At 44.8% G+C, this 13,665-nt stretch overlaps 1 pseudogene; it reads right to left on the bottom strand.

Moving 5' to 3' along the window:
- Positions 1–11,471: 11,471 nt before the first annotated feature.
- On the bottom strand, positions 11,472–12,480 carry LOC100413562 (dnaJ homolog subfamily B member 6-like; annotated as a pseudogene).
- Positions 12,481–13,665: the final 1,185 nt, after the last annotated feature.

Here is a 13,665-nt window from a genome sequence, read left to right on the forward strand (position 1 = left end):
AGAATTGCAACTCCTGCTTTTTATTTATTTATTTTTGCTCTCCATTTGGTTGGTGAGCTTTTTTCCATCCCCTTGTTTTGAGTCTTTGTATATCTTTAGATATATCGTTAGATTTTGTGGATAATGAATATTTTGTGTGTTTAAAATGGAGAGCCCTATTGAGTTTATTTGTTCTGGATCTTAGTTCCAGTCCCGGATATCGTTATCAATTTTCTGTCTCGTTGAATCTAAATCTCATTATGGGTCTTATGTATCTGGGTGTTAAGATCTCTTATTATTACATTAATCCTTTTATCCTTGTATCCTTGTAGCTTTGAAATCTATTTTGTCAAATGTGAAAATTGCAACTCCTGCTTATTTATTTATTTTTGCTCTCCATTTGGTTGGTACGTTTTTTTTTTTCCAACCCTTTATTTTGAGTCTATGTATATCTTTGGATATACCGTTAGATTTTGTCTGTATCTTTTGATTGGGAGGTTTGGTCGATTTAAATTTAGGGTTGCTGCCGTTTGATATTAACTGGCTATTTTGTCCTTTCATTGATAAAAATTCTTCTTTATGTTAATGCTCTTTACTTTTTGGTGTATTTTTAGAAAGGGTCGTACTGGTTGTTCCTTTCTGTGTATAGTGCTTCTTTTAGAAGTTCTTGTAAAGCAGGCCTGGTGGTAATAAAATCTCTGAGTACTTGCTTGTTCCTAAAAAATTTTATTTTTCCTTCAAATGTAAAGCTTAAATTGGCAGGATATGAAATTCTGGGCTGAAAGTTCTGTTGATTAAGTATATTGAATATTGGCCCCCACTCTCTTCTAGCTTGTAGGGTTTCCGTTGAGAGATCTGCTGTAAGCCTAATAGGCTTACCTTTATGGGTAACTTGATCTTTCTCTCTGGCTGCCCTTAATATTTTCTCCTTCGTTTCGATCTTGGTGAATCTGACGATTATGTGCCTTGGGGTTGGTCTTCTTGAGGAATATCTTTGTGGTGTTCTCTGTATTGCCTGGGGTTGAATAGTGTCCTGCTTTGCTAAATTAGGAAAATTTTCCTGGATAATGTCCTGGAGAGTATTTTCCAGCTTGAATTCATTCTCTCCGTCACATTCAGGTACACCAATCAAGCGTATATTAGGTCTTTTCACATAGTCCCATATTGCTTGGAGACTTTGCTCATTCCTTTTTATCCTTTTTTCTCTATTCTTGTCTTGTTGTGTTGTTTCATTAAGTTGATCTTCGACCTCTGATACCCTTTCTTCTGCTTGATCCATTCGGCTGTTTAAGCTTGTACATGTTTCACTAAGTTCTCGTGTTGTATTTTTCAACTCCATAAGTTCATTTGTATTCCTCTCTATATTGTCTATTCTTTTCAACATTTCATCTAATCTTTTTTCCAAGTTTTTAGTTTCTTTACATTGGGTTAGAACAAGTTCCTTTAACTCCCAGAAGTTTCTTATCATCCACCTTTTAAAGCCTACTTCAGATAATGGAACACAGTCCTTTTCCATCAGGGCTTGTTCCGTTACTGATGAGTCCTTTTCCATCAGGGCTTGTTCTGCTGCTGATGAGTCCTTTTCCATCAGGGCTTGTTCTGTTGCTGATGGGTTCTGATTTTGAGTATACTCGGCCTTCTTAGGCTGTTTTTTTCCCTTCATTGTAGATGAACCGCCTTTCTAATTAGTTTTCTGAGTCGACGTCTGACTTATTGATTCCCAGTGTTGGGATCCGAGCAACCCACTGTGGCGGCCTAAATAGCAGCGGTGAGACTGATGGTGCTCTTCTGCCCGGGAATCTCTGGTCTGGCTTCCTTCTTGAGTCCGCAACAAGCGGCTCTGACTTCCTGGAGCTCCAAACTCCGGTCAGTAGGGGAAGCAGTCCCGTTGGCTCTGCATGAAGAGCTGCTGCGCCGAGACGCCGGCAAGACCACTGCGGCGGCCACAAGAGTCCCGTGGGGCTCCTCCACTGGGAATCGGCTGATCGGTGAGTGACGAAAATTCGTCTAAAAGTGTGGCGTCGTCTCGTTCTCTGGGCTTTCACTGGGAGCTACAATCCTGAGCTGTTAGTGGTCGGCCATCTTGGATCGCCAAGTGATTCTCATGTCTCAGCCTCCTGAGTAGCTGGGATTACACGTGCTCACCACTACACCCAGCTAAGTTTTGTATTTTTAGTAGAGACAGGGTTTCACCATGTTGGTCAGGCTGGTCTTGAACTCCTGCCCTCAGGTGACATACCCACCTTGGCTTCCCAAAGTGCTGGGATTATAGGCATGACCCATAGGACCCAGCGGAGTGCTGCTTTTTAAATGGGATTTTTTTCTTTCATTATATTTTCAAATCAGTTGTGTGTATGTAGCAAGCTATTGATTTTTATATACACATATTTTATAGCTAGCCATCTTATGGAATTCTCCTAATGATTTTAACAGTTTTGTTTTTGTTTTTACTTGATTCTTTTTGGTTTTCCAGGTGTAGAGTCAAAACCGGTTGCAAATAATTATAATATTATCTTCTCTGTTATGTTTCTGACTTTTATTCTCCTACAACGACGGTGAATTTCAGTGCTGATCATGGGCATTCTTCTCTTGACTTCTTGGGTTTTCCATTTGGTTTCTTCTGAGGCTTCTGCTTCTCTGATTTTGTTTTGGGATACTGAGCCTGAGTTCTGACTTGGGCTCTCATTGGTTCTGGGGAGGAGTAGAGGTCAGGGGCTCAAGGGATCCTTTGGATTGGGGACCCACAAAACTGGTGGGCTGTTTAATCCTCTCCTTCACATCCACAACTCAAATTTCTGTCCCATCATCCCTCCTCCTTCCTGGTACTTCCTCCAGCTTCGCTTGTAGTCTTTGAGAGCTTAGCAGGTTGATTTTAGGGAAATGAAAAAAACAAAACAAGTTTTCAAAACCCTAGCATTATTTCAGTGGATGGATTTTGTAAATAGAGAAATACATTATGGATGTATTTCTAAGTATATTTTTGCATTGAAAAATACAACTCAAGCCCTTTTTAGGGGCCATGAACAGAAATCAAATTCAAGCCAGCTTACATTTGGAAAAGGTGAATTCATTGACTCCTATTGCCAAGTTTCAGGAAGGCTGGGTTGTTTTTACTCTCATCCCTGCTTCCTCTGAGGACGGACTTAATTGTCTCAGGTCAGCCAGTCCCTTAAAGTTGGTACCATGGCATGGGCAGCTCTGGGGCTGCCATCTTAATTCTAAGCACCTGAATTGCTTATCTCATTTAATCCACGGGATGAACCTATGAGATGGGTCTCATTATCCCCATTTTACAGATAAAGAAATGGAGCCTCCGTGAGGAACTTTCCCAAGTTCACAAAGCTGGTAAAGAGCTTCGGGATCTGGAGTCAACGCTGATTGAAGAGCGTGGGCTCTTAGCCCTGTGCATTCTCTTGCCTCTCCTCTTGAGAGCAGAGAGGAAAGAGCTCTTCCAACTCACTGCAGTTGGGCTGGAATGGCTTTAATTGGCCTGGCCATTTGCCTATCCCTGGACCAATTACTTATATCAAAGAGAATACTATGCAGCCATAAAAAATGATGAGTTTGTGTCCTTTGTAGGGACATGGATGAACCTGGAAACCATCATTCTCAGCAAACTGACACAAGAACAGATAATCAAACACCGCATGTTCTCACTCATAGTTGGGTGTTGAACAATGAGAACACATGGACATAGGGAGGGGAGCATCACACACTGGGGTCTGTCGGGGGGAAATACGGGAGGGACAGCGGGGGGTGGGGAGTTGGGGAGAGATAGCATGAGGAGAAATGCCAGATGTATGTGATGGGGAGGAAGGCAGCAAATCACACTGCTATGTGTGTACCTATGCAGCAATCTTGCATGTTCTTCACATGTATTCCGAAACCTAAAATGCAATAAAAAGAAAGAGCTGAAAAAAAAAAAAAAAGAAGAAGAAGCCAGTTTGTAGGATTAGCCCAGCCAGGGCTATAGAGAACCAAATGGAAGTAGAGCTGTTTCCCAAATGATCCGGGAAGGCAAAATGATAAATGGCCTCTACAACTCCCAAGCCGAAACCCTCCACTCCAGGTAGACCAGCTATTTCGATTCTCTGGGAATGAGTCAGACACATTCCTTCCTCCCCATCTTTGTGCCTGCCATTCCCTCTCTCTGAAATGCCCTTTTTTTCTGCATCCTGGGTCACGTGACCCTTCCTTTTGTGTGTGGTACTATTCTTTAGATAGCATCAAGCTTCCTCCTTTCTGCTGAGTTTTGGGGAGCAGCTCTACAGATTTTTCCCACTATTTTATTAATGAGAAGGTGGCTTTATTTTCCAGAGGAAAAAAAGAAACAGCTTCCTCTACTGACTTTTCCATGATCTTGCTTGCCCCTTCAAACTTTCCAGCTGATGGAACTTTGCCAGGGGCGGGGGGAAAGCTGCTCAAGGTGCCTGTGCCAAGATATTAGCATATACTGCCCCAGGCAAAGGCACCGCTGTCGTGCTCCATCTGTTTTTGCCAAGTTCTGTTACGTAAGTGACAGCTGAGTGTATCTTTTAAGAAACGCAGTGTTTGTGAATGATGTGTCTTAATAGAGGAACAATGAGACACACCAGCATGCACAGCGTGCTTTGTGGGAGCAGGTTTTTTGCTGGAGGGTAATTTGGAGGTGAAAAGGTTTTCAGGAGGAATAGTAATTAAGGTGGGTGGGGGCTGATAGTGACAAGAGGGTTCTTTTCATTTGTGAACGGCTGCCTGTGGGCTGAGCCTCCTCTGGGCATCTCTCTTGGGGCAGACGAATACACTCTCGAGAATCAACCTTGAGGAATTTATTGGGGTGGCCAGCACCCACTCTTCTCCCACCTAAGTTAGAGATCAACCCATGTCTAGCCCCCTAGGGAGTCTAGATATTATCTCTAAGCTTGGAAGCAAGGAATTCACTTGGCCAGTGTGGTGGTTGTAAAACATAGCTCCTAAATTCTTTGGCACTCTTCCTATCCGGGATGAAGTCTATGACCTTTCCTCTTTTTTTCTTTCTTTTTTTTTTTTTTTTTTTTTTTTTTTCTGTTGCCAGGCTGGAGTGCAGTGGCCTGATCTTGGCTCACTGCAACCTCCACCTCCCAGGTTCACGTGATTCTCCTGCCTCAGCCTCCTGAGTAGCTGGGACTACAGGCACACACCACCACACCTGGCTATTTTTTGTATTTTTAGTAGAGACAGGGTTTCACCAGTTGGCCAGGATGATCTCGATCTCCTGACCTCATGATCCACTTGGGATTACAGGTGTGAGCCACTGCGTTTGGCTGACCTTTCCTCTTAATTCTGCTTTGGCCAACAGAGTATGGTGGAAAGGCTAAGACTGAAAGGCCATGCAGCTTCCACTTGGTGCTCTGAAAGTGTTTGCTTTCCAGAGACCTTCTTAGCAAGCCTTCGCTCTAACTCAGCTGCCATGTTGTGAAAAGCCCAGCCCCTGTGGAGAGGCCGTATATTGGTGTTTTGGCCAGTCCTTTGACCATCACAGTCCAGGCACCAGACCTGTAAGTGCAGGAGCCACCTTGGAAGCCCTAGGTATTCTGGAGAAGAGAAAAGTCATCCTCACTGTACCTGAATCCCCACAGGAATTGGGAGCAAAGTAAAACGGTGGTTGTTTTCTGTCACAAAGTCCTGGGCATACAACAAAGATGACAGAAACAGCCAGAGTTGCTTGATGTCAGCTACAACCGAGGGTCCCTGAATCCCCTTCAGCCTTCTAGTGCCAGAGAATCAGGAGTTGTGTGATGTTCTGGGTAGAGTGGGGTTCTTGGCAGGGAACTGGGATTCTGGGACATCTGATGTTATTTCCTCAGGCTTCCAATGCATATAAAAATGATGCCCTCTTGTCCAGGAGTGTTTTCCCAGTTTGGAGTCTGCTTCACTTCCCATGACATTTGGGCACTCTGCCCTACCCTACCAGCTTTGATGGAAAATTCCAATGGACCTTTTTCTCTACAGATACATTTAGTCTCTAAGAAGCAAGTTTCAGCACCCTATCCACAGGGTTTTCCAACCATCTGGAAGGTTTGATCTCAATACCTTTCTTCCTTCTGCCATATTGTTTGTCTCCTGGTCACTGATTGTGATACTGGGTTTAACTACAGAAGCTTGAGGGATTTCTACCAGCCAGCAAATCAATAAGCAGTGGTTGAGTGACTGACTATGCTTTTTAAGGGCCTGTGGAGGAAAGGAAGAACTAACTATATGACTCAGTCCATGCTGTCAAGAGCTGGTAATTTATTTGGGGAAAGTAAGACACAAACATGTAAAGTGAAATGGTACAAAGATTATAATATTTCAAGCATTTATATAGCACTTTACCCTAAGAGAGTGAGTAGCAGATACTCGTCATTTTCTGTGTGTGTCTGTCTGTTGGAGGTTAGGGACCTCTTTTATAATACATAAGATTCTAAAGGAAACTGATCATATTGTAATATGTCTATCCAAACACTAAAAAACAAAATAAAATCAAATTTGTGAATGTAGTAACAGTTTATCTTTTGTATTAACCTATTAAATAATAAAACCTAGCAATGGTTTTATAATCACCCTAATATGGAAGTAGTTATGAGTATAAACTATAAACTCTCTATTTTAGACACTGTGACAACTGTAGCGTGATATGAAATATCTGTGGTTCTGTTGGTGGCAAAGTCACAAGTCCTGTTAATACCTCCTTGTGAGTGCCCACATTCATAATTGAGAGAAACGCTAAATTTTAATTAGTGATTAATGCAGGCAAACAGGGGTACATGGTTTGTCATAAATTGAAAAACAGTGAAAAAATGGAAGTTGGTCTTGCCGTCTTTTATTTTATCTTGTGGCATTGCAGTCCAGCCTAGGTGACAAGTGAGACACAGCCTTCTCTCTGTGTCCTCAGTTGGTACAAGGGGTGGAGGGGCACTCTGGAGCCTCTTTCATGAGGGCACTAATTCCATTCAGGAAGGCTCTGCCCTCATGATCTAATCCTCTCCCAAAGGCCCTGCCTTGTAAAACCATCGCACTGGGTGTTAGGTTTCAGCAGAGGAATTTTGGGGGACACAATGATTCAGACCATAGCACCAGAACGCAGCTGAGAGCTTAAAGCCCCTGATGCACTCGCTCCGTACCTAGGGGTTAAGATTTAATTGGTCTGAGTGGGGGTCCCTAAAACTTGGCAGGCGGTTCTATCCCACCACCTCTGACTGAGAACCACTGCCTTACTCCAATGCGGAGGTAGCCCAGGCAGCATGGGGGCTTTCAGGGGCATGAGTCCCAGCTCTCCCACCCACTATTTGTATGATCCTGGAAGTGACTCACCCTCTTGGAGCTTCAATTTCCTCATCTGTAAAATGGGGACAATGATAGTGCCCGGCCCCTAGGGAGGTTGAGGAAGTTGAATGAGACAATGTGTGTAGTGCTCTTAACATGTCATAAATGCTCAGCACATGGTAACTGCCATTATTATTATTTTGTTGACATGTATGAATGAAGGTGGAGGAGAGCCTCTGGCCATAAAGCTGTCTCTGTCTTGACTCATTCTCTGTCCTGTGTTTCATGTAGGTCTGGGCCCAGCATCCCAGCACACATGAGCACCTGTGCCCTGGTGCTGCTTGGCTGTCCCCAGCTCCTATACCCAGTAGGCCACAGAAGTTTGAAACTATGACAAATCATTCATTATCCAGGCAGGAGCGATGTAAAGGGTGAGACTTCTGCATTTAAAGCACTTTTACTTTATTAAGAGCCTTTCTAATGTAAAATATGCTCACACAGTCACTTTCCACGGCAACTACATTACCATCATTTTCAGCACTCTGAGGACAAAATGAGATTAGGTGTGGGAAGGGGCTGCAGTAGGGTGAGCATTCAAGTGCTGGATTTAAATCCAATTCTGCAGGTTGAGCCTGTGTTAATGCAATATTATAGGATTTGGAGGCAAGGACCTCTGTGGCTTAATCCAAGGTTTCTCCAACATCTGGGTCGTTGGCAATGTCACTGCTGCTTTTATTCTAACTGTATCGAGAGAATAGTCAGGGTGAGAGCTAATTCTTAATTCCCACAATTGCTTGCCTTTAAGGCACCAAAGAGGCATTCCTGCCAGCAGACCTTTCTTGATCACAAGAGACCTGAAATAGAAAGGGTTTATTTAACCCTTTCTGGATGATTAGACAAGGCAGGGGTGTCCACATCCCCAGTATCTTTCCACTCCATTCAGATGAATTTCAAACGGGAAAGCTTAGAGATCAAAGAAGGATGCACATTTAATTACTCCTCTCCTCTGCAGCTGCAATCTGCTCAGCCTGCCAGGAGGCCCCACGAGCCTGAGCAAGTAGCAGCCCCACAGTCACCAGGTATAGATTTATCAAAGTCTCATGTGTTAGGCTCTGTGAAGGCTGCAGTGATTGAGAACTCAGCTCCTTCCCAGAGGGAGCCTTAGATTTTAGCATGCAAAACACTGTAATAAAAGATGTTACTATGCCCAGGGCCTTGAGCAAGCGGGGCAGTCACTATTCTTAGGCTAACCTGATAGCCATTCTCAATCTCCTTCTTGTTTTCCTTGTCTACTCTAGGGGACTTAAATCCTCATTTCCTGCCCTCCATTGTAACTAGTCAGTGATGATGTGGTTTGGGGTCATGAATTTTAAGTGGAAGTCTGCTAGTGGCTTTCAGGAAAACTTTTGTTCTCCTGATAAAAGAGGAGTAAGCAATGGGTCCTCCTACTTCTTTATTCTTGCCTGGAAAGCAAATATGATGCCTGGATGTGTGGCAGCTATCTTGCAACCACGAGGCTGAGAAACAGGTTCACCAATAACCAATCACAAGAGAGGACCCCCAGTGCTTAGAGGACAGCAAAGACCATCACTATGCCAACCACCATGACTAGGAGTCTGAACAATTCTGCTCACTGCATTGCGGGCTGCAGTTTTACCAATTGCCTGAGTCCTGTGAGATAGAACATACTCACGTGAAACAAGTTACATGAAATGGATTTATTGCTCACCAACAGTCAGCAAGAGACAAAGAAGACTGGGATCCATTGTGAACCAGTCCCCTAAGGAGTGTGAATGTGTTCGAGAAAGCTGCCCAGGGTAGATGGAGTTTCCACTGCTTGTGCCCCACTTGCGTGACAGCTGACGGCCCCTAAAACACAGCTCCCTTCCAGTTAAAAGCCTCAGGGGCTCCACGACTCACTGAGCCAAGCTTGGAAGGACATCCTGCTTCCAGGGAAGAGAGGAACAAAGCGTGGGCTGTCCTGAACAGTTCCCTTTAACTCAACATCTTACATTCCCCAGGAAGAACAGGAAAAGGGCCAAGCTCTTTCAGGCAGTCCTATCTCAGGATGTTGCATTCCAGGACATTCTAAAGTTATTCTGGGAACTACATGCAGGAAGGAAGGGGGTAGAAACTGGGTCTTGCAAGTCCATCTAAGGACTGTCCAGCAGAGGTGACAAGTCTAAGACAAAGGCCACTGTAGAGAGGCTGTCCCTGATGTTGTCAGGCCTCCAAAGCAAAGCTGGCAGCTGCCTTCCATGAGATGACCTCTTATGTGAGGAAAATAAACCCCTATTTATCTAAGCTGCTGTAGTTTTCTGTGCCCCGAGGCTCAATGTCATCCTGACATAGGCACAGAAAAGTACAGATAAAGTGTCAGGGGGCTATCTGGGTGGGAGAGGTGAGCTGGCACATGAGGGGTAAGGAAAGACTTCATGGGGGAGGTCATGGCATTGAGTTGAGACTTAAAAGACTTTAGGGTTAAACATGTAGAGATGGGAAGAGAGTACGCCATGGCATGGGCAGAGGCTAATGTGGGAAGCAAGAACCGCAGGGGAAGAAAAGTGAGCAGGCTGCAGAAATGAAACCCAAGCCAGAGTGAACAAGTACGCATGTGATGGATCGGGAAGCTCACAGATGGACTTACTTCAGACAGGTTTGCATCCAAGAACATACATTTTGTTTTTTTTTTCTGAGACAGAGTCTTGCTTTGGTGCAAGGCTGGAGTGCAGTGGCGTGAGCTCGGCTCACTGCGACCTCCACCTTCGGGGTTTAAGCAATGCTCTTGCCTCAGCCTCCCGAGTAGCTGCGATTACAGGTGTTCGCCACCACGCCCAGCTAATTTTTTTTTTTTTTTTTTTTTTTTTAGTAGAGATGGGGTCTCACCATGTTGGCCAGGATGGTCTTGATCTCTTGACCTTGTGATCCACCTGCCTCGGCCTCCCAAAGTGCTGGGATTACAGTCGTGAGCCACTGCACCCAGCCAAGAACATACATTTTATCGTCAGGAGTTTGTTGCCTTTTCAGCTCTTCTTCTTCTGCCTTTGTCCTTGAAGAGTTGCCTTTGAGCAGCGGATAAGGTGACCAGTAGTGGAGTCAGACCCACATCCTTCCAGCTTAGAAACACGTGTAGAACAAGATGGTTGGACTCTTTTTTGGTTTGTTGTTGATGCACCAAACACATTCAGGTTTATTTTCTTCTTTTGAAGCAAATAACAAAGTCCCTGTTGACTGGCTTTACTTTTTTAAACCTAAGCTTAACGTGACATAGGTAAACAGTTGTCAAAACTAAGCCACCCGCATTCATGCACAAGTGAAAAACATCCTTATTTTATATTAAACCAGAAATGTATTACCATTAAAGCATGAATATTTTTCACTACTAAAAACTGGATAAAATCAAAATGATTTCTGTAAAAGATTCATCCTGGCAATGTTAACGTCAGGCAGGCTGACTCTACTTGACTCACATTTCAGACCTAGTGGGAAAGCGGGTCCACGCTGGTATTAGTGTATGATCTTGTCCTACCACTAAAGAGTCAAGGCTCACCTTGGAGTGAGTTTAATAAAAAAGCAAAGTGCATACAGAGATTTGCAACAATTTTAAAGAAAAACAAAATGGCCCCTGTTATGGTTTGGCTCTGTGTCCCCACCCAAATCTCATCTTGTAGCTCCCATAATCCCCACGTGTTGTGGGAGGGAGCTGGTGGGAGATGACTGAATTATGGGGGTGGGTCTTTCCCATGCTGTTCTTGTGAATGGGTCTCATGCGATCTGATGGTTTTAAAAATGGGAGTCTCCATGCACAAGCTCCTTGTCTTTGCCTGCTGCCATCCATGTGAGATGTGAATTGCTCCTCCTTTTCTTCCACCATGATTGTGAGGCTTCCCCAGCCACATGGAACTGTTAGTCCAGTTAAACCTCTTTCTTTTGTGAATTGCCCAGTCTCCAGTATGTCTTTATCAGCAACATGAAAATGGACTAATACAGTCCTCAAATAAACTCAAAAGTCTTTGACAAATAGGGTCTCTGAGATGCTGGTTTTAAATACTTCAGGTGCCACTATACTGAAAGGCAAGTTTGTTTGAAATCGTCAAAAAATTGTCCCTGTTAGTCTTCAAATGGTGCTTGTTGTAGTTGAACATTTCTGTTCAATGCATGCGTTGAATTGCTTCTTATCCAAGCACAGCTGCTGCCTGCCCCTCACCGTGTATTGTTAAGGACTTTATTTAACTGGCCGTCATCTTCAACTTCTTCGCTTTCTTGACAATTCTTTTTGTTGTGGTTTGTCTGCTGTTAACCATTTTAGTAGAAGTTGATATCAAATTGAAGTTTTCCATCCCACTACCACCAAAGGACAGGAAGAGAAGGAAGTGAGTCCCCTGTGACCTAGTGACCTGATTGAAATACATTCTGTATCAAAAGAAGAAAATCCACTTCCAAAAGATGGAAATCCAGTTTAAGGTAGAGAAAAATGACCACATCCCTCGGCTTCTGCTTCCTTGGGGATCTCTCCAATTCCCAAAAAAGTTCTCAAGTGAGTCTTCAAAGGTGTTGAATGAAAATGGGTCCCTTCCAGCAAACAGTTCCCTGAATACATCATCTGTGTTAGGGAACATGAAGCTGAACTCAAAGGTACTGTCAAGATGACTTCCATCTCCTACCGCCATCATTTAATACTTCTTGGCTGTATTTGGCTTTTTTTTTTTTTTGCAGTGGATGTCTCTCTCTTTTTTTTTGAGAGAGTCTCAGTCTGTTGCCCAGGCTGGAGTGCAATGGCACGATCTCGGCTCACTGCAACCTCCACCTCCCAGGTTCAAGTGGTTCAGCCTCCCAAGTAGCTAGGACTACAGGCGCCACCACCAGGCCCAGCTAACTTTAGCATTTTTAGTAGCGACGGGGTTTCCCCATATTGGTCAGGCTGGTCTTGAACTCCCGACCTTGCGATCCACCCGCCTTGGCCTTCCAAAGTGCTGGGATAAGGCATGAGCCACCATGCCTGGCCTACTTTTTTTTTTTTTTGGCTGTGTATGTCTCTCTCTCTTCTTTTTTTTTTTTAAAAAGCATCTGGTAGCACCTCATATGGCTCAGCTACTTGTCTGAATTTTTTCTCTGCTTCTTTATTCTCAGGATTTAAAAGAAATCTGGGTGCCACTTCAGTGCCAGTTGCCAGTATGCCTTTTTAATATCCTCAGGTGAGGCATGTCTCTGCACATCTGGAACTTCTTGGTAATCCATGGTATTTTAGCAGATTGCTGGAAGGAGGAGGCAGGGAGACAGCCCAGGTCTCCTCTGGGTTCCTGCATGCTGTGCTGGTGGTGGCGGTGGCAGCCCCTTCTGCTTTCCTTTCTCTTTGGCCTTTTATCCATGTATCTGGCCTTTGCAGGACCTCTACTGGACTGGGTTGGCTGATTCCGATCAATTCACTACAGACAGGTGGGGGCCTCTGAATCACAAGTTTCTACCTGCAGTGTCACCAATGTGTTTGACAGCCTCGAGGGGACACACAGAGTGAGGGTGAGTTCCCCAAGGGGTCAGGAGAAGAAAGTGGGTAAAGCATCCTGGGTAGACTAAACCACAGTCTTCTACAAGCAGACGATTTAGGTACAACCGAGACAGCCAGGTAGTGAGGGCTCCCGGTAGCGTCTCCTACCCGCCTGCACTGGAGGAGGGTGCAGCCACGATGCTCACGCCATTTGCAGTGGGGAGGAGCCTGGTTATCCCTGTTCGGGGTTGGTACCCCAGGGATTCAATCTGTGAGGCGAGAAGCCAGCTAGTAGGACTTCAGCTTTGCTGACTCCCTATTTCCTTTTCACTCAGGAAATTCAATTTTTCTCACCTTTCGAAGTGTCTGTGAACCTAATCTCTCCTGGCCATGTGACAAGGACCCTGTTTTTTGCTGAACTAAAGAGAAAGTCCTACAACACGACTAGATGAGGGAACAGCAGGTGCTAGATCTGCCCCTGAGTGCTTGAGTCAGCCTCACCTGATCTGCTGGACTGAGATGGTGAGCATCAGCCAAGGCAGGACTTGGCACAGGGTGCAGTCAGCAGCCCCTCCAGGGACATGCTAAGGTTTCCATGAGGCCAGTCTTTGCTGAAAATTTCTCAATTTCTCAATGACCACTTTCCTTCCTTCCTTCCTTCCTTCCTTCCTTCCTTCCTTCCTTCCTTCCTCCCTCCCTCCCTCCCTCCCTCCCTCCCTCCCTCCCTCCCTTCCTTCCTTCCTTCCTTCCTTCCTTCCTTCCTTCTTTCCTTCCCGCCCTCCCTCCCTTTCCTTCATTTCCTTCCCGCCCTCCCTCCCTTTCCTTCATTTCCTTCCCGCCCTCCCTCCCTTTCCTTCATTTCCTTCCCACCCACCCTCCCTCCCTCCCTTTCCTTCATTTCCTTCCTGCCCGCCCTCCCTCCCTCCCTCCCTTTCCTT

The sequence above is a fragment of the Callithrix jacchus genome, chromosome 6 (genome assembly GCF_049354715.1).
Source record: "Callithrix jacchus isolate 240 chromosome 6, calJac240_pri, whole genome shotgun sequence".
Taxonomy (NCBI): Eukaryota; Metazoa; Chordata; class Mammalia; order Primates; family Cebidae; genus Callithrix; species Callithrix jacchus.